Source organism: Lonchura striata, chromosome 11 (assembly GCF_050655825.1).
Source record: "Lonchura striata isolate lonStrDom1 chromosome 11, ASM5065582v1, whole genome shotgun sequence".
In the NCBI taxonomy this organism is placed as follows: domain Eukaryota; kingdom Metazoa; phylum Chordata; class Aves; order Passeriformes; family Estrildidae; genus Lonchura; species Lonchura striata.
The window spans coordinates 20,057,866-20,082,851 of NC_140713.1; the positions used below are offsets into that span (position 1 = coordinate 20,057,866).

Sequence of the window (24,986 nt, forward strand, 5' to 3'; positions counted from 1 at the left end):
GGTGCACACATACCTTAGAGCTGTATGACACATGACACCTAAAGATGCTGGAGGGATTGCCTATACTTAATTAGAGTATGTAGTTGTCTGCCAAATAATTACCTTTATTTTAAAAGAAGAAAGCTTGAAGAGGGAAATAGAAATAGCATGGAAGAAGCAAAGATGATCTTACAAAGATTTTAGATATTCATATATCCCTTCAAAATCATCAGAATTTGTAGCAATGCCAAAAAAGCCTCCTTTGATAAAGGAGGGCCTCTCTGATCATTCCCATCTAGGTGATGAAGGTGTTTAGGGTCAATTTCTGAAACAATCTATCAGTATCAAATCAGATATGACTCCTGCTGAGACAGGAGTCTCACAAGCAGTGTCTGACTCCAGTGCTGCAGGACCCACACTTGGAGAGGCAGACCCTGGGCACATGCTCAGAGTTTATTTGGTCCATGATCATCATGAATCAGCCCCTTGCACCGCAGGAAAATTGGACCAAGTTTGAACTAAAGCCAAAATCCAGGGAATTTGCTCAAACCCCCATTGCCACTGCAGTGACCAGTAGATGCTCTGAAGCTGGTATTGAGGAGCAACACTTCCATGTTTGCTATAAAACAGTTGCAAAATAAATACTCTTCCCATAGTGCTCCATAACAGCCTGACTTTACTGTACTTTGGCCAATAAGGCCTTCTCAATTTAACTAAGAATTAGACATTAGAGAGGAGCAATAATAGCTGGTAAGGAAATATTATCAACTTCATTTCATTTTCAGATAGTTATTTCCTATTCTGCTATCAGGTTTTATTCTGCTTGTGGAGTACATATTATACATATTTTTATTGAAACCATTGCAAAATTACCCACAGGCAGAGAGTATAAATTAGCAAGCTACTTAATTGAGTTCTTTTCAAGATTCTTAGCATCCGCTGCAGCTGAGTGAAATAGGGAAGAATGTAAAGTTTGCCACTTTATAACTGTGAGGCCATTTATTCTCTCAGCTGGCTCAGTGCAGTAGCTAATTCTTGGCCATTTTAGATGAATAAACATCAATGCATTAGCTTGGTTACAGAGCCACTGTACTCCAAACCAATGGCAGTTGCAAGAAAAAGAAGAATTATTCCTCCTTTACTGCTTCAGAAGTCACAAACCTAAAATATAAAGAGTGGCCAAATCCTTGATCTCAGCAGACATTAGAGACCTAAAAACTTCTGAGGATCCAGGCTTTTGTTCTTACCTTTTCATTTATATGCACAATGGGGGGAAAGGGTCATTAATTTACCTGACCTTTCCAAATTCCCAAAGAAACACAAACACCTCTGTTTCAATTGTACTTTTCCAGAATCACTTTGAAAGATCTGTTTCCCAGCCGTAGTCAGGCTGCCAGGCATTTTAGAACACAAAATCTTTCCCACTTTGATTTTTACTTTAACATCAGTTAATTTCTATTTGTTCTTCCTCCCCAATTTCACTAATGCCCTTTTTGTATACGTATATTTGTCCATTACAATCTACAGAACAATCACCCTAATTGATCTGGTGTTAACCTCTAACAGCTTAAGATCCAGACTGTTTTTATCTATTGCTGGGTCCCAGTTGCAGCATTAATTCCCTATAGTGCTCACATCTGTCACCATTGCACCCGGCCCTTTTACAAAAGGCACCTCTCTAAATAAATGCCACTGTAAACCTTCCTCACCAGAGGAGTGGAGGCTGCTGCAAAGCCCCCACTCTACCAGTTTGTTTGTGCCTCGTGTTGTATATAATGATAAATTTCATACAGGTGTCACATTTTTTAGCGGGAGGTGAGGATTGATGGGGGGCAGCAGAATGATCCATCACCAGAGGCAGGTGGCACAGTATTGGAATTTCAGAAATCTGTTCCCAATCACATCCACTGCTGGATGACTCAGTAACGACCCTATTTGTGATGCGTTACTGAAAATCAATGTGCCGCATTCAAGGTCAATGTACTGTTAGAAAACTCCTTAAGCACTGATGGATGGATTGTGTTCATTCAGAATAAATGTGAGAAGAAAGTGACAGCTGAGCATCCCAAGAGTTGTGCCAACTTTAAGAGAACAGCTTCCTCCCGGAGAGAGAAACATGATTCCCTCAGGGATTACATCATTCCTTATTTCCTTTGTTCTTTCCCTTTTGAGCATTTAGGTAATTGTTTAATGCATCTATCTTCGTGCAATTAGGAGACTTCAAAGTTTGAAGACAAATACTGATGAACAACAATCTTTATGGACTTCCCTCTATGAATAACATTCATCCTTATGAAAGACTATCAAAGTTTGTAAGGATTAAGCAGACAAGAAAGGATGGCATCAGAAGAAGAAACTAAACCTGCACACAGGTATAGAAAAAAACCTCTCTGCAAGGAGCTCTAAAGATAAAATCCCAAGTCAAAACATGGTCTTGATTTTTCTGTTATTATAGTACTGAACAAGATACTTAGTGTCTTTACATATCTTTACATATTTTTCAACTCTAAGTGGTTTTGCATAACTTTAAATGTTTTAAATTAGCTGGGAACTTGCCATGCATGGTAAAACAGATTTTCACTTCTAAAAGATCCTTGCTTATAAATAAAGCTATCTCCCTTTTGCTTTTAGCAATGGAGAGGGATATCTTATTCAACTTGTTTGCTAAATATGAATTAATGGCACTTCAGAGACTCCTTCCAGAGGGATTCAGAAATTATACTACTTTCCTTCCCTGAGAAATAATGACATTGTCTTTTGGTTGATGGGGGGAAAAAAAGTAATCATCAGCTTCCAAAAGAAAAACAGGATTGATAGCTCAAACAGGAAGGGGGAAAAGTGTAATTTACCATGTGGTTCACCAGCAGCTAAATCTGTTCACTTGACACAATAAATGATGTCAGGCTTCCTCACCCACTGTGTCAACAAAATGGGTGTTGTCAAAAACATTAAGACATCTTATTGACAAACTCTCAAGTCATTATACTCTTTGAAGTGGTTTTGTCTTCTGCCTAAAATTATTGCACCGACAGCATCGATTCATCTGATACATTGATAGTGCAGCAACAAGCTCCAGGGAGGATTCTGAGTACAGCCAAGGCAATCATCCAAACAAAGTTGTTTTTACTATTTTGGTAAGATTCTGAGAGGTGGTGGGTTATCAGAGACCAGGCAGCTCATTTCCAATATTCAAATAATTCTGCTTCCACAAGAAAATGTTTTTTTTTTTGTTAACATAAAGAAGCTATACAGAGCCCTGTTAAAAAAAGGGTTGCTTTGCATCAGGAGCTATCAACTAGGGGTTAATTGCAAATACATCATCCTAAACAGGTTGCAGCACACTATTTCAGCCAGAATATATTGCTTATTCAAATACTTTAGGGAGTACAAAGCTTCCAATCCTCCTTTTCTTACTCAAATAGCTGTACTGACTCCCTCAGACCAAATGATACAAAGCAAATCTGGGTGGTTTTGCCGAAACAGTTGTGTCTGTCAAAGAGGATTTGATCAAAAATACGTGAGATAACTTAATCACTGCAAATTAAGAAGCCTGGAGGAATTAAGGCTTGTCCAAGAGGTCAAAGGGTGAGCATGTACAGCAGAGTTCCTTGCCCAATCCAAGCTGCCGTGACATTTAGGGGTGGTCAGGCAGGGCTGTCTGCATGGCTGCTGCCCATCAGTAACTCCTGCAGGTCCTTTGGACCCTTGAGTTTAACCCATCACAGACCTAATCCTTCCTTTACACCAACAGCAATCAGCACTAACTCCACGAAAGCCAACACCATAACAGCAACCTAAAATCAAACTGGGAGAAAAATAAAATTTGTATGGGATTGTGTGCATACTCACCCCAGTGCAGGGGAGGAAAGAAGACTAATTTTTTTTTTTTTTGTTCTGTGCACAAAGAAGTCTCCACAATCACAGGGCCCATACAGCAAATTCCAGCACTGTTTTCCCCTCTTGTCTTTCAGGGGTAGTTGTGGTAGGCTCAAGCTGGAGGATGTCCCATCTCTGCATCCTCAGTGACCATTTTCCTGCTGTTCTCCTGCTCATTGGGTTTGGCAGCTCCCAAATCCACAGGCCAGTAACAGGGACTAATAACCAGGTCTCTTAATCCCCCCACAGCCTCTCACACAGGCTACAATCCTGTTCCATTGAGCATTTGGCTGCTGTGCCTAATGCAAAGTACAGAGATGAAGATAGAAGCAAGCTGAGAGTGCCAGTTCTGTCCACTGTGGATTTGTGATTAGGTTTTGCCATTAAAATACAGTATATAAAATGCTAATTCAAGCCAAAATTATAGAGTCAGATAATATATGGAATTACCGTGCCAACAACCCACAATAAAAATACACAGTACAAATAAGTGAAAGAATCTGATGTCAAAAATATGGATAATGAAAGTAAATTGTATAAACATAATTAATAAAGGCTTGGAATGGAAATTTCCAGTATATACTTGCTGAGCTTAGATCCACTGAATATCCACAAACTCTTCTAAGTTTAAGCTGAAATAGCAATGACCAGCTTCTTGTGTTTTGTTTAAATTGTATTTTTTATATCAGAAGGCATCTTGGAGTCTCCACTAACTTGTTTTAATTAAACTAGCCATTATGTTTTATTAGTTCCAACTTTACCACATTCAGACAAGAAATAAAGATGCACATAAACCCCAGACTCTGACATGAAGAAATCCATTCCTGCACGAGCATTCACAGCTGCTATCTCCTGCTGCCCCAGCTCTGCAGATAACAGCTACTGTTTTGCTGGACTTGTCATGTAGCCTGGAAGTCTGACAGGGCTTTTCTGTGATCCATTTGCAGCCTGTGCACAGCCTTTGCTAAGTATTTGTTTTGCCTTGCTCCAGACCCTGAGCTTGGGTGGCCTGGGTGAAGGATTTTTAGATTCTGCTCCTAAAAAGAAAAGATTTCTTTTGTGTGAAGGACTTTTTACTTTTTAAAGTACCACTGAAAATAGAGAGAGAATATGGTCAGACAATACCAACCTTTTCACAACTTCTGACCTCCAGACTTAGTGCTGCACTTCCATAAAAATACAAAATATATCAATTGGCATTTCCATCTAACTCTCTATGTAGGCATGGATGAACTGAATGGAATATATGCACACTGTACTGCAATATCTACATTTGCAGTGCAGAAACAAATGCATATTTGTATTTCTTACACAAACCAGGAAGCTGAAACCCTTCCCGGAGCTCAGGATTTTTCTCCCTGTAGTTTTGTTTTATCCATTTAATGAAAAGAATGTCCTCCTGCTATTTCTCATAGGATGGAAAGCCATGAGCCCCTGAGATTGAAGAAAGGGTATTTGTTCCACAGTGAGAGCCCCAGCCTAATCTGGGGGTTGCAAAGTTTTCTTGTGATCGCAGAATGAAAGGCTGCTGCACAACTTTCATGCCAAGAACACTGTCCTGCAGACTTACATCTTGGTTTCTGATGAACTTTTAAAGAGATTGCAATCACACAAAATTCTTTTGAAACATAATTTCCATCTCTAATCACAGTGCAACTAATTAGTGAAGTCTCCTTAAGAATCTGATGAAACCACATGGCTAATTAGTCACATATACCACTCACAGTGGCCACAGCCCAGTTGAAGCCAGCTTCTGGAACATCTCTCCCAGCCCTGTTTCAGACTGAGCTGGGAAGTTCTGCCACTCTCTTGGTGCACAGCTCTGTTTGCTTTGGGGCTCCCTGCAGCCTGGTCTAGAAGACAAAGGAGACACAAATGAGGAACAAGAGCTACTGAGAGTGCTGCAAAACTCCAGATCCTTCCTTCAGTAAGCCTCTGCCCGCAACAGATGCCTTTCAAACCGGCACACAGGGAGAAACAAATAAATTCCTTGCAATTTTCATAATAAACAAAACCAGAGTGAATCACGCCAGAATAACAACTTCAGTAATATGACCTCTCTGCCTCTTTCAAAGAAAGCAAAATTATTTTGTACAAATTATAGACTGTTTCTGCTGGGAAATGAGAACCAGTATTCCAACTGATGCAAAATATTAGGCAAGAGATTTAAAAAGCTGCCACCCCATCTCCACACAGCAAGGGCATACACACATTTTGGTTCTGAATTAGGAGTACATCAGGCACCTCTGTAAGGTTGTTTAAATGCATTCCTACATTAGCCTCATTACATTTTAAAGTCAGTTATGAGGCATTTAGCAGGAAAAGCAGCAGCTGGATGCTTGGGTTGTAGTTTGGCTCCACTCTGCCACTCCGAGTAGCTCAGGTCTAACTCCAGGTGCACAGCAGTGGTCTGTTGGATTCCTCTGGGAAATGGTTTTTCCCCCCACTAGAGACCCCTGTAGCTGTAACCATGTTAGTTTAACCCTTCCTTCCCTTCTTGACCTAATTACCTGAGAGCCAATTACCTTTTCCTGAGCAGGAGTCTAGATAAGGCCCTGTTCTTCCTTGTTCACCCTCTTTCCCTCTTTCTCTCCTGGAAACCTTCGAGAATAAACGCCTTGGACTACATCAGGGGTTAGAGCCTCTTTTGGAATCTTTTGCCTTGCCCCTGAAATATTCCCCCAAAAGCCTCTCAGATCTGGGCTAGTCTAGTAACTCCGGGGGGCTGCGGGGGTAATTATTTCAGTGGTCCGTGGCAGCTGCAAAAGCTGGAAGGCTGCTCATCAGGCAGAGGGGAAACACAAAAATCCTCACTGGCTGCTTCAGTGCACAGTCAGATATTCAACTGTCTTTGCAAATTGAGACAAAATTTGCCTGACTTTGCCTCGATATGGACAGGGCCACACAGACCTTTCCATTTCCTCCAGCCGATGCCACAGTCTGGCCTAAACTCATCCCCTGTGTTTCCACAGGGAAAACATTCTCTCCATTTTCTCTCTCATCCACACAGATCACCATGCCAGTACAGCCATGTGGATCATCATATTATCACACACACCCTGTGTTCACCCTGCTCATCTCCTTCCTATTTACTCAGTGACTATTAAAGCAACTGGAAATATTACCCTCCTTCCAAGCAAGCCCTACAGAAAATTCTCTGCACTCTTTGTACAGATGATACCAATGGAAAATCTTCCAGTGGTGTTAGTGAGTGTATTATCAGACTCTCTACAGCATGGCTTTTTGGGTAGTTTATGTCAGTACGCTAAATTAAATAATGATTAAAGTAAGTAACTTAAAGTGGTTTGGATGTGCTTCCAAATGAAAGTCTTAACAGAAGGGATTCAAAAGGAATAAGAGATACATATGTTTTGATTATCTGAAGTGAGCCAGCTTACCCAAAAAGCCACTTAATTACACCAAAACTGAAACATCTGGTTTAGATTATATGTTAAAAAATAGTATGGTGAAAAGTAAACCACTCAGAGAGGAAGTATTAATTTTTGACTTAGAGACTGTCACAACAGAAAAGTAACACATTTCTTCATTATTGTTTTTGTATCTTCAGATGGTATAGAAAGAGAAGACTCAGCAAAGCAGGGAGTGCTCTTGTCTTCACTTGGAGTCAGGCAGAGGGAGGAGCTGGTCCTGCCCTGCTCCCAGGGATGGCACTCACAGAGGAACTGCAATGCTGGGGGTGCTCATCCGTGTCCCTTGTGCATGGAAGAAGTACCCCCCAAAAAAACTCAACCTGACAACATTCTCCATTTTGAATTAAGAACATTTCTAGCATTTTTGTTGTCTGCTATTATTTATTTTCGATGCGTTTTTTTTTTCCTCCCAAGTTACAGCTGAGGAAAGGCAAACCTAGCAAAAGTGATGCCAGCAATTTCCCTGCACATGCAGTAGGTACTCTCCAACCTGGAGATATCCAAATCTCTCCCTGGTACAGTAGCCTGGTATTTCTTAACAGTATCTCTAGCTGAAAAGTCACATTATAGCACTTTAGAACATTTAGAGCCTCAGGAAAACCTTTTATGTGAGCATTTTAAAGCTCAAAGCTCTAATCTAGGACTTGGTATATTTATCCAAGTCCTTAATTATTAATGTTACTCTATTGATTTGATACCTGAAACTCTAACAACAAAACCTGTGCAAACTAATTATGCCTGGCTTCCGAATTTACAGGGCTTCCTTGCTCCTCTTCTGAGTCTTCTTTTACTTAATCGATAAGGTCTGATTCATAAAACAGTACAGAGATGCCAGAACTGAGAAATAAAAGGCATATTAATTATCACATCAACTTTGCAACATCTATGTTGCTGAAGCACTTATCCACCTGAGGCATCCTAACGATATCCAAGTTCATCTTAACTTATTATCCTAATGCAAGCAGTACAATCAATCCTAACAGTATTTTAATTAATTCAGAAATAGAATTATTTCTCACAAAATCTTTAGTTTCTCCATGCAAGGCTTTGTAACACCAGTTTCTCGAGGCAGCACAGCTTTCCCAGCTTTCTGCAGGAAGAGTAAATTCACAAACCTCTTATCCCCCCAGGCTCTTTTGTTCCTCCTGGCTGTCCTTCTGCAGCACCAGCACCAGTGCTGGGCTCTGCTGGTTTGCAAAGTTAAGAGAGGTCCAGATTATCTTCATCTGCATTCAAAAACACTGAATCAATTCCCTAATACAGCTGATTTTGAGTCACATTCTGTTGCCTTGCTTCACGTTTGAGCAGCATCCTTAACACAGGCAAGACAGTTTTTGGAGCAGTGTTCATGCAAAGGGCTGGCAGGACCGCATGAGCAATTCAAAGTTTTTAAAATGCATCACCAAATCAGCAGTACACAGTTTTGAAAGCACATAATACACAATGTTCGTTGTATTTATTCCTGCTCAGTTAGTTATTTTTTCTTCATTTTATGCAGGTATGTAACAATACAGAGGGGGAAAAATATTTAATTGTCAACAATATATTTGGTGTTCTATGACCGAGATTATTAGTCCTTGATTACAGATCCCCAAACCACCTCAGAACTGATTTCAGAACCTTTAATACAAAACTATTAGGTGAAATAAGAAATTGGGCCATGACATATTTTTAACCTCCATATTTGAACATCTACTTCATTTTTATTATTGCCATAGTCACTGGGTATATAGACTTGCAAATTATTTTCTTAAAATCCTCTGATCTATCAAGTTCTTAAACAAATATGATACAATCATCTCAAATCCTCTTGCTTTCTAAATGTCATTTCTGTTAGAAAAAATAGTTTTAAATGTTAATCAGAAAAAGAACACACAGCTCAACTTTTTTTTCTTCTTCTCTCTCTCTCTTTTTCTTTTTTTTTTTTTTTTAGCTAACCGCAAGTAGATCAGCTTAAATTCATAAGTTCAGTGAGACCACTCCAGATTTATACCAAAACCAATGGTGATCAGAATTTGGTCTAAATGTCTCCATTATGACCAACCTCTATTTGTTCCATCAAAGAGAAATGTACATCATAGAGGGAGGTAATTTACAATTTTTATAACCATTATAATTTGTAGTACACAACTAACCACATAACCATTCTTTCAAAGCATGAAAATAAACCACAAGAAATTCAGAGATGTGTTTAATGTTTGATGACAAATAGATACCAACAAATAAAATCCTGCTAAAAACAGAGATTATGGGAAAATTCTCAACACAGGTGATTAGAACCACTTATTTTAAAATTCTTTTCCATTGTTCTCTTAAGTGCATGGACCACCAAGTTTCATTTAATCCTTTCTAATTCTGGCCAAGATAATTATGGCAAATAATGGTGAATGAATCACATGCCTGTACAGGAGTATCACAGCCATTGTGGCACTTGGATGAATGCTGTGTCAGAGGATTAATGTGGTATAATACCTCATTTGCTTTTGCAGCCTGTTATTTTAATCTTGTGAGCTGCCTTTCATCAAGGTGGGGAAATACAGTAAGGTTACTGTTGATCCCAGGCAGCCAGAGAGGAGGCCGTGTGACATCCAAGTCCTTCAGTCCTATAGGGGACTCTTGGCAGCTTCTAAAACTCTTGTTTTGTGCATTAATGGAAGGAGAGAGAGAGAATTTGCCTGTGCTAGGGGAAAGTTGGCAGGTGAAGGAACAGCACAAGAGATGCCATTGTGCCAACAAGTTACTTAGTTCTGAGTATTAGGCAATGTGCACCCAAGAATTCATGGGATCCTAAAACTGCAGAAACAGCAAATCACTGACCTGTCACTGCCTGCAGATGGGGGAGCAGAGACCTGCCAATGGCACAGGGAGAGATGGGCTGCAGTAGCCAAGCAGTCTGCAGGAGAAAGTGGGGTATGATCTCGTCTACAGAGGAGCAGAACACCCTTTTCACTCTTTCCTCTTGCCTTGATATGCTTTCTCCTCTGTCCGGGCCGAGGGCTTTGCCATTGCACTGACAATGTATTCCTGACAGAGGCCACTCCTCAGCCTTGTCATGGACCAGTCTGATCCTAATCAGTAGAGACTTCTCTCTTGCTGAATGACAGGAGTGTTTGGAAGTGCTGGAATTGTCCATTTAGTCACTGTGCCTGACAGATTCCACCTAGGAATGTGTGCTCCACAACCTCTGCAGAAAGAAAAGCAGCATGGGGGTGTGAAAACTGTTCAGAAGCAAATACTGCTTCCCCAGGCCACTGCCCAAGACATAAAAGGAACTCAGAATGCACTGCAGATCAGAAAAAATCCATTAAATTCTATCCATTATATATTCTAAAACAAGATGGCAGAGTGCCAAAATACCTAAACAAAGCAGGTTGTTGGGTTTGGGTTTTTTTTTTTTTTTTCACACAATTTCTATCCCACTGAGAAGCAATAAGGCCTGGAGATCTTATAAAGAAACCTGTTCTTGAAAAATTTATGGCCTGGATTTATAGGTCCAAGAAATGAGGATGGTTCAGATTAATTTCCTATAAGCATCTACTTTCAAGAGTTCTTCTCTGAAACAAAGCTGAGCCAGATTTTTTTGTTTCCCAGTCAGCTGCCCTTTTACACTGGCTGAGTCATATGAAGGGGATGGAAGATGGCCACAAATCCATGCTTGGGAATTCCAGCAGCTATGGAGAAGTCTCCAACTGCTTTGAATCACTGGAATATTTTCTGTGGCCTTGATTGCAAAGGAAAACCTTGGAGCACACCTGAAATTTCGGATAAACCACTCTGTGGCTGGCACCCAGCACCTCACCTTTAACTTCTGTTGGGGTCACCACTGTGGAGATTCCAAATCCAAAAGCTCTATCCAGTTATGGATTTGCAAAAGTAGCTGAGGGGTTTGTTTGGGGATTTTTTGTTTGTTTGTTTGTTTGTTGGTGCTTACTCAATCTGAACAAAAGGTTTTGGATTACATTTCATGTAAAAGTTGAAGAAAAAGTCCTTTCAGCTGAGACTGCTGAAATTAAATATTGACGTTTTGGCTTTTAAATTTTGATTGGACACAAGTAATTCAGGGAAGTCAACATGAATTAATTGGTGCAATGCTGGGCTGCCAAACTGGCATTATTCTTATTATTACTAGTTCTAAAAATGGATTTGGCCACTCAGCAGGGGCCAGCTTTTTTTATAGAAGATAAGCCCATCCTTAATCTTCTAATAATCATGAGTTGTCCACCTTCTGTGCTGTCCACTGCCCCAGATAAAGTAGGGTTAGCAATGAGAATCCAAAGCTTGTCTGGTTCACTTTAGCAGGTCAAGTGAAGCTTTCAACATCTGGTTGAAGATCTTTTGAAAACCTCTGCATTACTTTGCATGTGGGAACCAACAAATTCAGCCCAAACAGAGAATCTGAAATGCAGAATCCTCTGAAAATCTGGCACCAGAAAGGCAATGAAAGACTGGTAGGAGAACATCTTGACTTTATCTTAGCTACATTTGTTAGAGATGAACTAACCAGACATTTTATATAGCCCTAAGCCTTACCAGAGTCCATAAATTAATGAAAATACAGGAGTTGAGAAGAGATTGTAAAGCATATGTTGCTCCACTCTAGTGGAGGGGAAAAGTTAAATAATGCAGCATTAAAAAGGAGGTGATTACGTATTGAAGACAAACATATACAGAGGAAGACTAAAAGCCAAGTACAATTTCTACACATGCAGGTGGATGGTGTGAAAAAGTCAAGGTGAAAATATTTCAACCCCCTGGACTCTCTGAACTATCTGGAGCTGTTTCCAGGCCACCTTTTTCCTGGGGGTAAAATACAGAGATGTGAGCAATAGTTGAAGCAATCAGAAGCCACGTCAGTCAAGCTGAAGTAATGCAATTTAATCCTGCATGTCCCCCACCTTGTTATATTAATTTCTGATTACACCATACTTAGAGAAAAACATGTGTTCACTGCCAGGCTACAGAGAAAGCAAAAGCTCGGGAAATCTTCAGTCGAGGCTCTGTATAAATAGAAATTTGAATACCAATTTCCACAGGAAGGGAGAAGAGTGGTAAGATTTCATTTTCCATTATTACTACATGTTGATAACGTGCTTCAGAGTGTAAATATCTTTAATTGACACAAATGGATTTTTATTTTTTTTTTAATCTATGGGTCTTCTCTTTCATCCTGCAGTAAATCAGAAGCCATTTTGCTGATATCTGTATTGTTGTGTCACAGTATAATTGGGATGAAATGAAAACTACAGCTGATATTTTAACCCAGAGTGGTTCTGGTTCAGTATATTCTCATTTGAATCACAGATGAAAAGGAAAGATGATCTGTGAGGCTGGACTGAGAGCTCGAGATAGACACTCTGCTCCCCATAATGCCACCAAACTTTGGCACTATAATTTGGGCAAATAATTTTGGCATTACTGTCTATCAGCATCCCATGAAGTTGGCTTGACATTTTCCTAACACTAAGGAGTTTTGTAATGGGGAAAAAAATAAAGTTAGAGACTTTAAAAGCAACCAGGGAAATAGTTTTTCTAGTAAATAGTAAAGGAGTTTTAAAAACAAGTTCAGAAGACTGAGAATTTAATCCTACTTTCTGGGGGGTTTATACTATTAAAAAGTGTTGGGAATAAATGCAGAACAAGGATATCCACTGGTTCAAATAAATAATCAATAGAAGGAAGATTTTAGGTTTTTTTCACTTGAATTAGTTGCCTTGGATTCATATTCTGGCAGTAACATACCTACTCTGTTTTATTGCACATTTTAAAGCTATATAAGCATATCAAGGTAAAAAATTACTTCAGATTTCAAATTAAAACTTTGGTAAAATAGCAAGAGATTGAACTCTCTCAGGGAAAGGAAAAAAAAAAAAAAAAAACAGGGGAGAGGGGTTAAATTCAGTCTCTGAAAAAGATAATGGTGAAAGGTCTGACTTTGCTAATGCCAAAGGCATTCTGCAATCTACCTCCACAGAGCCAGGACAACCATGCTGGGTTTTGTCAAGCCTCTATCCCACAAACTGTGTGATGGAGAAGGGAATTTCTAAAGTCAGTGGGATTCCCCACAGCTCTCAGGATCAGAAATTTTGTGGGCAACTATGTATAGAACTTCTTTGAATTTTGGCCCAAGAGTTTTCTCATTTCCATTGACAGTCTCCATAAAAACCCTCTTGTGCAACTGTGCTATCTTTTCATCTTGGGATGCCAAAATATAAGAGTCTGAACATCTGTTTGAAAAACAGAATATGCCAATATTTAAATTAGGAATGGTTTCTTTTCCCTCCAAGACTATCAACTAATTATTTGAAATAGATTTACCCAAATATTGCACTTAGTTCCACATTACACACACATAAATGAGAACAGAATTTGGCCCAATATGTTTAAGCTAAGCACATTTTTGCAGCTATGAAAAGTAATCTGATTTCCATGGAATAGTTCATACATGGCAATTTGCCTTCCTGGGCCTCAGTTCATGTCAAGCCTTTTCACTCTGCTCATTTTATGAAGATTTAATTGAATCCTACTTAAATAGCATCAACTAGCACTTATTCATAAAGCCATCAAGCCTTTCATCACAAATTCATAGTTTTGTAATTCATAAAAAAAAAAAATAAATAAATCATATATATTCAGTCATACTATCACTGGAAACACTTGAAACAAACTCTTCTGTCCACAGTCCTCTACCACAATTTTGAAACCTCATTTTAGATTCCCATTAGGAAGAACCATACATTGACCAAAGGTGACTTTATTTTTCATCATCCTCTTGCACAAAAATGTGACAGTGATGGTGAAGTTACTGCTGCATGGCCAAGTCAGGTTTGTCTTAGGATAAGCTGATAAACAGAAATATAAAATAATGGGTGGTAGGAAAGGCAAAGCTGTCTGAGCAAACCCTGAGGAGTATTTTCCCAGTAGCAGAAAGGGATGGCACAGCCAAGCTCTCCCTAATCCACCTTTGTTAAGAGCTCTACTACAGCAAGTGTGGAGCATGCAAACCTCATACAGCCCCTAAAATGGATTAAACCAATTTCTAGAGAAGTTTTGTAAGACCATCAGAAATTCCTGAGGAATTTCTGACTCCCAAGAGGTGTAATTTATCAATCACAAAGACATTTGATTGGCAAAAAAAGAAAAACAAAACTCTCCAAGGAAACAACTAAATATCAACTAAGAAAAAAGACACCCAAAAGCAGAGGGATGAAGTCTTTCCTTAGTAGCCCCTCTGCAGGAGCCCAGCCATCGTGCTGGGAGGGAGGCAGCATTTCTTCCCCTCCAGCACCAACACCATCTGCACCACCACTTCTTTTAACCCTGTTATTTTATCCCCCAGTTTATTACCTTTAGCACCTCAGCATCAACACTGCTGAAACAGTATTTTCTGAAAGAAAATCTGAGTACTTTGCCATTGGGTAAATTCTTCAATTTACTGCCCCCCCCCCAACCCTTTTGACCCAGGTTGTTATTTGCCAGAACAAATTGGATCTTACGTTATTGGTTCTTGTTCTTTACAGTCGCAGAGCTGATACCATGCTGTTCATAACAACCTTTCCAAAATAACTCAGACATGCCTCAGGTAATTAAGGAATTATATCCTCCCAGCCAAACAATACCATATTTCTTATTTCCAGCATATAAAGGATCCCACAAGGGACCAGGAAGCTTTTTTGTCTCATAAAAATAGCTTACACAGGTGCATACTTAAAGCATGATTTCTTGTTATTATTTGGCATGGTAAAGACATGGTGGATTTAACTTCTTTGCAGTGATGAAAACCATGTGGATTGTGGCAATGCCCACCAATACAGGTCTCTGATAGTGCAGGCAGAGCAGGAAAATTTACTTTATTCATCCAGAATTCAATGAAGATGATTTTCATTGTCTAGGATCTTCAGTTTAATTGATTCTGGGTTATACCTCCAAACAGAGATGTAAGAAGAGTCCTTATAGTTTGAAAGGAAAATAATGATAGAGGTGAGGAGATACCCATTCCATAGCTACCTCATTGTCTTCTCAAAATACAGTGGGAAATAAAAATAATTTAACTTTTTTTTTTCCTTACTCATTTTCACATGAATGCAGAGCAAATATAAACCATGAGAAATTCTCAAAACAACAGAGAGGAAGGGAGAGGTAAAAGTGGGAAAGTGAAAACTTCTGTCCCTGACAAAAAGACAAAAGAGGGTTCACAGAAAATTCCCATATTGGATGTCCCCACCTTAAGGCTGAGTCCACTTTGCAGATATTTGGACAGCCCAGCCTGCCCTGCACTTTCCATGCCTGTGTCACTCAAGGGCTGCACTAATTCTCTTTCCAGTCCCCTCACCTCCAACTCTCTCCTGACCCTTTGGTTCTGTGCATACTTGCAAGATTTCAATATTATTTTAACCTCTTGGGAAATCCTCCCTTTTGTTCTCCACTTTCACTTTGCTTATTTTAGTTTTGCACCCTCTTATCTGCATTCTTTCACACCTTTTAATTTAAAGAGGTTTTCTTCACTACTATTACTATCCTCTAGAATCTTCATGCAGACTTTCTGAGCCTGTGTTAAGTAGGTAACTCCTCTGTTACTACCTGTCTGCTCATAAGTGCAGTAACATTTCCAGGAAAGATAACATTCAGGTCTTGTTCTCTCCTATTAGTAAAACCTCACTTCCAAAGGTATTGAGCAGACTCCTTCCAGCATTCAAATGTACAGTCTTGGTGCTCCTCCCCATGAGCTTGCCCCCCCTAAATATTCAGACCTAACACAGGGAAAGTTTCTTGACCGATCCAACCACACAGAACACATATCTGAGACTGCTGGAAATTAAACCACAGTGCAGAGGAAGGACATTCCCATCTCCTCATAAAGGGTTGGACTCTCTTGCCCAATGCTGTATTCACTGTCAATAAACACATTTTACAGCAAGGGTTTTCAGTCACTGGAAGGTCCCCTCAGCTTCCTCCTGAAGCCAGGTGTTTCCTGGCAGTGCCTATTGTCCCACTCCTCATTCCCTCACACCAACTGGGGGGCTCTTGCTTGCTTCTTTTGTTCAGAGCATAATCTGCCTCCATGCACGCTTTTCTCACACTGGGAAAGTATCTCCCATCTGGCCAGAATCAACCTTCCTTTCCTTTCTCACCAGCCCTGCCAGATAACAACGGGTTCATCCTCCCACAACCAGAGCCTACGGCTGCGTTCTCCAAGCGGAGCAGGACTGGCGCCAGCTCAACATCATGAGCAGCAGCACGCTGTGAGACAAACAGGGACATTATTCCAAGTTTCAGCTTCCTCTTCCCTTTCATGGTACAGTATCTGCTTAGTTCATCAAGGCAGAGAGCAAAGTGCAGTCCAAAAACGTGTGCCAATATCCTTCCAGTGCACATTAAAACCGAGTCCCTCAGCTATCTGCACTAAATAAATCCCATGCACTGCACAGAGCATTAACCACTTCACTGAACCAGGATGGACGGGGCAGTGCATGCTTTGTGGAGCTGCTCCACAGCTGCAGAAGACTTCCAGGGGCAATGAATGCCTGTTTTTGCCTCTACAGCAGCGTGGTCCTTGCCTGGTGCTTTGGGGAACAGCCCTGGGCAGGTCACAGTTAACCCCAGCTGGGTGAAGGGCTGCCAGGGCCAGCAGGGAAGGCACTGCATGTCCCAGAGGATTCCTGGGGGATTTCCTGCAGTGGCTGCAGGTGGGACACTGCCCTGGGCACCAGCAGCCTGTTATCCCTCTCCTTTCCCAGCACAGGACCAGGCAGAGGCTGCTGGCTGCACCGAGGCCAAACACCTCTGTGTCTAAATCAAAAAGCCTCTCCAGGGCTGCTGTGATTCACATCGTGGATCAGGGATTCCCTGTGATGAGCATCATCACTGGCAACGCCCATGGGCACCAAGCACTTGATCCAGCATACAGGGGAATGTCAGGCCTGGCTTTTTTCATACAAAACAAAATGGGGTCTTAAGTCACCCATAATTGCACCTGATGATGTAAAACAGCCAGAAAAAGAATTAAAATTAAATGCTGGACCTTAGTTATGTCTTCATCATGCTGGTGCCTTCCTCAACTCCCTTTTCCCCCTTTTTTTAGTTTTTCTTTGGGGAAGATGAGGCTGATTTGTTTTGTTCTGATTTGTTTTTTTTGTTCCTGCCAATCGTGTGAAATGGAACATATTTGGGAGGAATGAATTAAATTTTGCAAAAGCTCTTCTAATAATATATATTTAAAAAAATAAGCAAAGAATAACAAGTATTTGCCCAGTAGATGAACTGTAAATGTTATCAGGCAAAGTAAACATTCCAACTGTAATTGTTATTGTAGATAGATGAATTCATAAATATGGAAACAGTAAAAAAATGGTGTAATACAGAAACAAAATGCAATGGACAGAGGAAAGAATGCAGCATGCAGCAGGCTGAGCAAAGGCAGTTCAGAAAGGTTACAGTGCTAACAAGAGCACTGAAAACCAGCTCTCTAAAGTGGCACCAGTGCTGTGGGAGCTAATGAAGCATTCATCACCTATTCACCCCTTGGGATGTTTTTGATACCAGATATGAACCCAGAGGAAGGGAATTCCAATCCCCAAACATGCTCTCATTAGGAGTTTAGGTTGCATTAGGTGAGCACTTTTGAAGTCCTCACCCACCACGCTTTGGCTCATGGCACAGGTGGTTGAGGAGCACACAAATCCCTCTGGAGACCAGAGGATGCACTCCAGGGATGCACATGGAGTGCCACAATCCCTGACAAGTCCTTGGGCTTGTCCCTGTGGCAATCCAGACTGAACCCCTCCCTGAGGAGCCCTGCAGGCACAGGGGGCTCAGCACAGAGTGTTTTGCTCCCACTGCACCAAGGTGACCCCAACACACCCCGGGCTGGAGCTGCTCCACCAAAGCTTTTCCAGAGGCTTCTCCAGAGGACAATTCACCTAAACAGGGATGCTGTTTACTCTGTGCTGCCCTCAGTAGGATTTTTTCACTCCCATTCCCTTTCACTGCTGGCTGTCAGGCGAGCATAAATACATGTGATAAAATCATATTGACTGACTTTGGGGGTTTCGTGTTACTGGTGTTTTTCTTAGAGCTCTGCCTTATGGGAGACCCCACACTCATGCTGTGCCAGATTCAAAGGTATTCTGGATTGTTTGACAGATATGACTGCATGTAAGGAGTGAAAGCACCAGCTGTCACCCTCCAAAGGCACTCTGGGCAAATCCAGGGGAAGCAATGCAACCAAATTCCTGCCCAGCCCACAAAGCTAACACAAAAAAGGAATTATGTGTGCACTGCACCCACAGCACATATCCCCACACTGCTGTCCCTTGGGCAAGCTCAGGCAGGACAGGAGGGGAGGTCAGGCAGCCTGGCACCTCTCCTGTCTCTCCTTTGGCAGCAGGTACCATCCTGCTGGTACACCTGGCAAGGATATCAAGATCCCAAAATGAGATTTCTTTTCCCCTATCCCAGCCCCACTGACACCCAATTGGACCTGCATGTTCTGATTTCCCTCTGCTGCTGTTTTGGCCTGCACACAGCTAAATGCTCATTCAGCAAAGTCAGGCTGGCTCCTTCCTTTCCAAGTGCTCCAGATCCCTAGTGGGATGTCAATGACAGCAGGCACTTCTCATAATTTTGACTTGAGTTGCTCCATTGAAATCAAGCTGTACTTTAAGTAAATGAGCACTAGCTCCAGCATGACTCTTTTAGAAAGTTGCCCTCCATTTTGCCAAACTTCCATCAGTACTTACACCCTTGGTTTCCTCCACATGATGCATTGCAAGCACAAATATTAGCCCTCAGCTGATCTGATCTTCAATCATGAAAAGCTGTCTCAGAGCTAATGCCTGTGCCCACGGTTCATTAGCAGGCAGGGAGAAAAAAAGCTTCTGAGAAATAGGAAGGCTGGTCCCTTGCTCATCTGAAAATTTATCTCTGAATATTCAGTACAACCTCAGTCATTAGTTTCCAAAGTCACATACGGAGCAGATAGATGTCAAATCAATATCAAGACAGATAACTTCTTATCAGTGGGAACGGATACTGAGAAACAGCCTCTGTGTGATGGTATCATTTCATTAGGTTAGTTATCAACAACCAGTGCCATATGTGACAATCTCATATGGCCCTGGAAAAAGCCTGAGAGATAATAGTATTCTTTATAGCTTAATTCTCTGCACCAGTTAATTATATGGCACATTAAATCTACCTCAAAATAAACAAATATTGTAATTGTAGCTAGAAAAAAAATGTATGCCATTCTCATCAATCAAGGTTTGACTGGGGGAGCTGGGTACATTTAGAAATCTAAATTAATATGTAGGTCTGAAATGGACATTTAGATGACCAGCAATCTTTACATCCAAGGACTATTGTGCTGATCAGACAGCATTAAATCAAAATATTACTTATTTTGAGGAAAGATATATTTCAATTTTTTTACCATTTAAACAATCACTTCTATATTGAACTACTTTGCATACTTACTATATATAAATGCTTGAAACACTGAAAAATCCATTCATTTTTAGATTCATTTTTACCACTTTTGCCTCATACAGCAGCACACGCAGTAAGATACAAGTGAATTAATTTCATCACTGTGATGGATTATAAGTATGCAAATCTAATGGATCCCCCAGTGTTCCTTTGCTATCCTATTACTCCTGCTTACAAAAGATTGCAAAACTTTCATTACATTGGCCCATCAGTCAAACATTGAGTCAGCTACTTCATCTTTCCCTGCCTCTCTCCCCGTGGCTCTATTTATATCAACGAGATGTTGGACAACCCTCACAGAGCAGCAACCAAACCACAGCCCCCCTCCAGCAGCAAAGACCTCTAAAATCAGATTCATGAAGACTCCTCTGGCACACCTCTGCTGTGGTGTTTGCAGCATGGGCTGGAGCACAATACACTCCCCATCCTGAGCTTCCCTTCTCCCAGAGTAAATAAACCCAGCTAATTAGGTTAAGGGATGAGTAATGTCACAGCTGCAGCAAATGATTCTCAGAGAGGAACTATGGAATAAGCCAAGCATTTGAAGGAGTACAGAAGCAAGTGCTCTACAATAACCCACCATATATCAAAATAATAAAAAGAGACAGCATTTGGCAGCAGCGAGGACATGGCAGTATTGACACACATGGATGTGTCCAACATAAATATTGGGAGATCTTTTATCAACAGTTTCTAAACACAACAGGAATGTGCATGGAGTGCAGCAGCTCAGCTCCAAACAGCACCACGCTAGAGATGACCAGATTTTAGATGTAGATTGTGAGTGGGGTGGAGAAGAAAGGAGGAGGGGGGAGAGAATGGTTTGCAGCTTAGTAGGTCACTTTCAAACCAGCAGCATTGGTGCCAAATGGAGCTTTCTAATTACTCTTATTTTCCTGCTGAAATTGCAAGAGAGGCACAAAAAGCTGCACATTGCTGGGGTGATTCACATGTTTCTGGAAGCTGCAGCCCAGGCAATCCCTCCCTGGCACTGTGGCTGTTGTCTGTTGAGGGTATTAGGGTTTAGTAGCTCCAGGCTGATCTGATGAACAGCAGTGACAGATATTCAGTCTATAGAATTGCAGTGGGGAAAACAAGCTTTTTGCTTTTCAAACAGTATACTTTAGAAGTAACAAAAAGATATTATTTTTCACATTTAAGCTCCTTAAAGTTGTTGATTCATAAATACTGTGACAGCCATACTGTTTCTCTATGCAACAGAATTTGAAAAGACTTTCAAAATGAAAAAACTGTTTTAATTTTTTTTCTTTCTCTGAAAACACAAGCTTGAATGTGTGAAAACAGTCTCAGCCAGCACAAAGTTAGTTACTCTCCAGACCACCTATCTAGTGCCACACTGAAAAATCTGATTTAGCAATTCTACACATCCCTCTCCTACTGGGCATCTCCAAACATTTCTCCAAGACACACTGACAGAGTCCTGGCTGAGTAAAATATATTTCTATTTTCTATTGCTTTTGTGGTTATCATCAAATTTCTGGGAGTGGTTCTTTGCATTCTACTGAGCAGAAATGAGGGAGCCACCCCCTTCAGTTCAGCCTGCTCGAGGTGTACCTCAGCCCCCAAAAAGGCAAGTCAGAATCCCCTGCCTGTGTCTGACCAGCCAGCTACTCTACACCTACCAAGATGATTTAAAGGGATCTTGGCACAGATACCAAATCTCTACCAAACACATCCTTCAAATTAATTAGCACTGCCTGTCCTAACCCACTGCAGATATCACACTTGGTACTTCCAAGTGAACTGGAATTAAAATACTCCAAAGGGCCCCAAACTTTGGTGCTCACAACGACACAGAACTTAATTGCTCATATTTTCATGAGCCCAAATAGTGGGTAGGATTAGGGCATAACAAGCAAATACAAATTAAATACCTAGCTTTGTATACTTTAGGCTAATGGTGCCTCCTAATTAAAAAAAGAAAAAAGAAAAACAAAAAAGAAAAACAACAAAAAAGGAAGTACAAGGAATCTTATGAATCCTTGTATGAGTCAGCTTTAATAAGAAAGGTCATGAATATCCACACTCAGAGGCCTGGAGAGCTTCTCATGCTCTTCCACACTGGTTACAAAGCAGCAGTCAACACTAGCCCAAGGGCTGGAACAACATAACATGAGGTGATCCCTAAGCATGCCATCAGTGAAAGAATTTTGGGAGATGTTGCCCTTGCTCTTCAATTCTGGGAAATTCCAGGAACATTTTTCCTCCTCCACCTCACTCCTCTGCTTTATCAATACATCACCTAGGCTGAGAATTCTCCACTGGACAAAAAATCAGCAGTGCAATGATGAGCAAAAGCGTGAGGGTTCAATAGAGCACCCAGCACAAGGAGGGGGGAGGGAAGTCTGAAGAAATAGATTTTATTTGCAATGCACTATAAGCAATACTTTTGAGTGCATTAAATATTTGTTTCCTACAAATTGTACTGTTCACCCTTCTTGGGGTAAAAGGGGATATTTTAATTTTTTTCAAAATTTTACACATTCTGCCTGGGGGGTTTGCTCTACCAAAGAGGTTAGAATCCCTGGAAAATATTATTTTGGCTTGTACTTCCAAAGAGGCTTATGGATCTGTAAGAATGACTATTACCTCAGCATCTTTTTATCCATACATTCAGCCCTACCAGAGTGCAAGGTATTATAGTTTAATTCCATTAGGAGACCCACCAGCAAGATACTGGAAACTTCCCAGGGGCTGGTTGTTTAAAGGTGAATCAAAGCTCGCTGGCACTGAGCTGGGGATGAAGGTCATTCGGGCAGCCTGAGAGGCAGTGACTGCCCAGATTGGGCTCCCTTGTTTTTAAGGATGTGGAACTTCTTTGTCACAGTCCTACTCCTCACTCCAACTACTTTGTTCCACATGTTTTACTCATCCACTCACCACTCATTGATTTCACTGACTGGTTTTGGCATCATGCTTTGTTCTTCCGAGCTGCTAAAGCAGGGCTTTGACCTTTTGCTCACTTATCCAGGTTCACTGCCTGGCTCCATTTGAGGTGTGCTCATCAGGCCTTCAAATTCCAGCACATTTTCAAGAAACGTCAAAGGAGGAAAAATATCCACGGCTTCAATTTCAAAAAGTAAGTGTAACATCACACAGATGAAACCCAACAGGATAGTTCTCACTGTAAAACTTATGCTGTGCTACTTTAACTGGGCTGCAGAAAATGTATAACAATTTTAGACAGGAGTTCTGTTAATTGTGCAAGTTGAGATGCTTCATTTGCATCAAAAACAATAAGTTGGCAAGAAAGCTTGCTACCTGTGCCAGATCTAAAGGTGTTACCATGACGGTAAGAAGAATTGGTTTAAGAAACCATTTATTTGATGAAATTGGAGGATCCCCAACTTCATAAATCAATTCCCAAATTGCAGGAAAAAATATTACCTTTTAAATGCCCCTAATTGTTATTCATTATTCTAGGCCCTCTAAACCTCACCAGAGTGGTTTATTGATGATGTAGTCTTCAAAGAACATTATTCAGGCAATGGAAAGAGGAAAAAAAAGAAGAAGAAAAAAAAAGAGTACTGCACCAGCATAATGAATTGCATTGGACAATATCGAGAAGTTTTAGTTTGTTTGCTTTAAGCTAATTTAACAAAAAGGTGGATTTTCTCCCCCTCTTATTCTTTCTTGAAGTCAGTTTAAAAAGAAACAAATTTATTTAACAGGAAAAAGGCAGAAGTGAAATTAATCTGAAATTACTGTGCTTGAATTTCTAGGTTAACTCTTAAAATGCCAAATCCTTCAGTACGAGACAGGATTCATTTTCTGGATGGCTCCTGACTGCAGGTTTTGTGTTCTTGGGGTATTTGTCTGAGGACTCAACAGCTGAGGTACCATCCTGGTTCCACAGACACCACAGTCAGCTTTGTCACTGGCCACAACAGAGCCAGGTTTTCACATGGTGCCTTTAAATCACAGGTTTTTTGGCCTGCAGATTTTCTCCTAAGTCAGGGGAAGTTCAATGTGCACATTAGACCTGATTTAGTGAAGGACTTCAGTGTGCCTAATGTTAAGCATGCAAATCGTCCTATTCATTCCACTGGGACTAATTCACTGGGTAAAATATTGGCTCCAATAAAAGCATAATTCCCACTTAGGGTGTTTCTTTAGAGGCAATTCCTTCACAGGACAAAAGCAGATGGAGGTGCTATACAGACACTGTTGAGAAACTACAGTCGGGGAAAAATCATCCTATGAAAGAAAGAATCAAATCATATTGGGAGGAAGTTAGAAAGAACAGTATGAAGAGAATGAAAGGCATCCATTGACAGGGAAAAATACTAGGAAAGAGGGAGAAAAACAGAGTCCTGCATGGGTCTTGAGCAAACCTGGTGGAAGAAGGGCATTTATCTGTCCTGGACAGCAGTTACACACCCATTGCAACAGCAGCTGTACTTACAAAGGTCCTGAAAAATTTAAATCTAAGCTGATGAGACAAAAAAATAACTGAGGAAAAAGAGCTATGAACATAGTGCAAATTGATGGGAATTTTGCATGGAATTTAAAAGGATCTCTGAGTGATTCAGCAGGGATACCTAGGAAAACTATTTAACAGAGGATGATTACTGTAAATAAAAAAAATGAAAAAATAGAAAGGAAAGTAAGTCCTTGCTCTGTTTCTGTTTACAAATCTTTCCTTGGCTTTCCTGATAATGCTAGTATGGAAATAGATTTGGATTCTTCTAGTGGAGTTTATCATTAATTAGTCTATCAAGTAGGCTCTAACTACAGGCTTGGTCACTTTTAAATTATAGCGACACTCTTGTTCCTAATATTGGAACAAAGAGTGAAACACAATTTGAAGAATCATCTGTATCTCTGACAGGTCTCAGTAAAATACAGGCTTTATGCCCATAGACACAGAGGTTACAACCTAAAAAATTATATCTATGCAGAGAAAAAGTATCACTCCAGAGTGATGGAAGTGATTTTTAATGCAACTCATTCAGTGGCTAATACAATACTGGGGTACCCAAGGTAAAATCACCCCAAGGGGTGAGAGCCAAGGCCAGAATTCCTCAACATGAAATCTCTCCCAGCTTCTGAGCAGTTCTGCCCTCAGTTGTAATGCATGTTAAACACTGTTTACATTTTTATATCCTAACTGAAAACTCTGCTGATAGCTTCAGAAGATAGTTTCATCAGACTTGAACTGATTCAGAACACGCAAGGGGAAAAATAAAGAGAGAG

The 24,986-nt window shown here is 40.6% G+C and overlaps 2 long non-coding RNA genes across 29 annotated transcripts in view; one reads left to right on the plus strand and one right to left on the minus strand.

Moving 5' to 3' along the window:
• LOC110476338 (uncharacterized) overlaps nt 1-24,986 on the minus strand; it is a 524,174-nt gene that overhangs the window by 58,538 nt on the left and 440,650 nt on the right. The gene's annotated exons all lie outside the window — the stretch shown is intronic.
• Nucleotides 1,724-24,986, plus strand: part of LOC146766441 (uncharacterized) — a 31,092-nt gene continuing 7,829 nt past the window's right edge. The window contains exons 1-2 of one of the 2 annotated variants that reach the window (XR_014957980.1): nt 1,724-12,334; nt 22,762-22,869. This is a non-coding gene — a long non-coding RNA (uncharacterized LOC146766441). Of the gene's footprint in view, nt 12,335-14,372; nt 16,579-22,761; nt 22,870-24,986 lie in introns of those variants that run through there. The other variant, XR_014957981.1, reaches the window with a different exon arrangement.